We start from the raw sequence: 2,062 nt of genomic DNA, 5'->3' as shown, positions 1-2,062 counted from the left end.
TTTTTATTAATTATGAACATTTTAATAATTTCAGTATTATAAAAATGTTTTACTTACTAAAATAACTGAAATAGTAGTAATCGTTACTTATTGTTCCTTGTTTCTCATATTTCATGTTTTCCTTCTCATATTTCACTTGTTTTGTAAGCATTTTTATTTTTATCAACTCCCTATGCCATTTCTGTCTCATACAAATAAATCCAAGTTTCTCTGCATTTCCTTTATGAACTCCATACTTACGACATCAGTATTTTTACTCAAACTTTATATTCATTTATCCAAGTATCTCAATGTCATTAAAACAAATTTATTATTTTGCCGATTCTCTTTGTTCCCTGCCTCTTTGGCTCTCTACTCCCTTAAATTTACTTACTTACTTATTTATTTATTTACTTATTTATTTATTTTTGAGGATCATTGACATATAATATTGCATTAGTTTCAGGCATACAACATATTGATTCAACCAGTTTATGTGTTAGCCATGCTCACCACAATTGTAGCTACCATCTGTCACCACACAACACACAACACCTTTTACTTTTCATCCCATTGACTCATTCATTCCAAACTGGAAGCCTGTAGTTCCCACTCTCCTTCACCTATTTTGCCCAGTGCACCACCCCCCAACCCTGGCAACCATCAGTCTGTTCTCTGTATTAATAGGTCTGATTCTGCTTTTTATTTGTTTATTCATTTGTTTTGTGTTTTAGATATCACATATAAGTGAAATAATATGATATTTGTCTTTCTCTGACTTCTTTCACTTAGTATGTTACTCTCTAAGTCCATACATGTTGTCACAAATGGCAAGATCTCATTCTTTTTTATGGCGAAGTAATAGTCACATATATATGCATATATATATATATAGTAATTTTGATTTGTATTCAAAGAAATTACTGTCTATGTTATCTTCTAGGAATTTTATGATTTTAGGTCTCACATTTAGGTCTTTAATCCATGTTGAGTTTATTTTTGTGTATAGTATAAGAAAGTGGTCCAGTTTTATTTTTTTCCATGTTGCCGTCCAATTTTCTCAGTAGCATTTATGAAAGTCTCTTTCCCCCTTTGTATACTCTTGCCTCCTTTGTCATAGATAAATTGACTATCTAGCATAGGTTTATTTCTAGGCTCTCTATTTTGTTCTATTGATCTATGTGTCTATTTTTGTGCAAGTACCATACAAAATAGCAATCAAATAGTTATCAATAGTAATCAAATAGTAATCACAATAGTCATCAAAATAGATCACTACAGCTTTGTAGTATATTTTGAAATCCAGAATTTTGATACCTCCAGCTTTGTTCTCCTTTGTCAAGATTGCTTTGGCTATTCAAGTTCTTCTGTATTTCTATACAGATTTTTGTATTATTTGTTCTATATCCGTGAAAATTGCTGTTGGTATTTTGATAGGAATGGCAATGAATCTATAGATTGTTTTGGGTAGCATCGACATTTTAACAATATTATTTCTTCCAGTCCATGAACACAGAATATCTTTCCTCCCTTAAACACTTAACGTAATGTTATTTTTCTATGTCCCAGTGCTATTCATGGCCCAACAACAATATGAGATTTTGGGTGTTTTTTTTTTGAATATCTCACTTTAGCAACAAGTAAGCTACTCGGCCAAGTTAATTGTGTCATCACAAGTCCTCCTTCCCATTATCATAGGCAATATTCTAGTTCAAGTTGCTATCAAATCATTTCTAAAATGCTGTTTTTTACTATTTGATCTGTCCTTCCTCATTTGGTCCATTTGCATAGTTTTAGTAGGAAATAATTCACGTTTGCTTTGCCCTCCCTGCCCCCAACTGTAAGAACTTAGAATGCTTTTCACATTGCCCACTGAAATAATGCCAACTAGTTTTTTAAGATCGCAACTAATACCGTTTGACCCTAACTGTATCTTCTACCTTGACTCCCAATAAGTCTTCCACTCCAACCAAGCTAGCTTTCTTACTGTCAGTACTCCTCCATGCACCAGGCTCATGGGCCTCTGGCTCTTCACTTAACATCATTTCCCCAACAAAAAGTCTTTTCAAGACTATAGCATATT

The sequence above is a fragment of the Vulpes lagopus genome, chromosome 2 (assembly GCF_018345385.1).
Source record: "Vulpes lagopus strain Blue_001 chromosome 2, ASM1834538v1, whole genome shotgun sequence".
NCBI lineage: Eukaryota > Metazoa > Chordata > Mammalia > Carnivora > Canidae > Vulpes > Vulpes lagopus.
Note: the sequence above shows the minus strand (reverse complement) of the source record.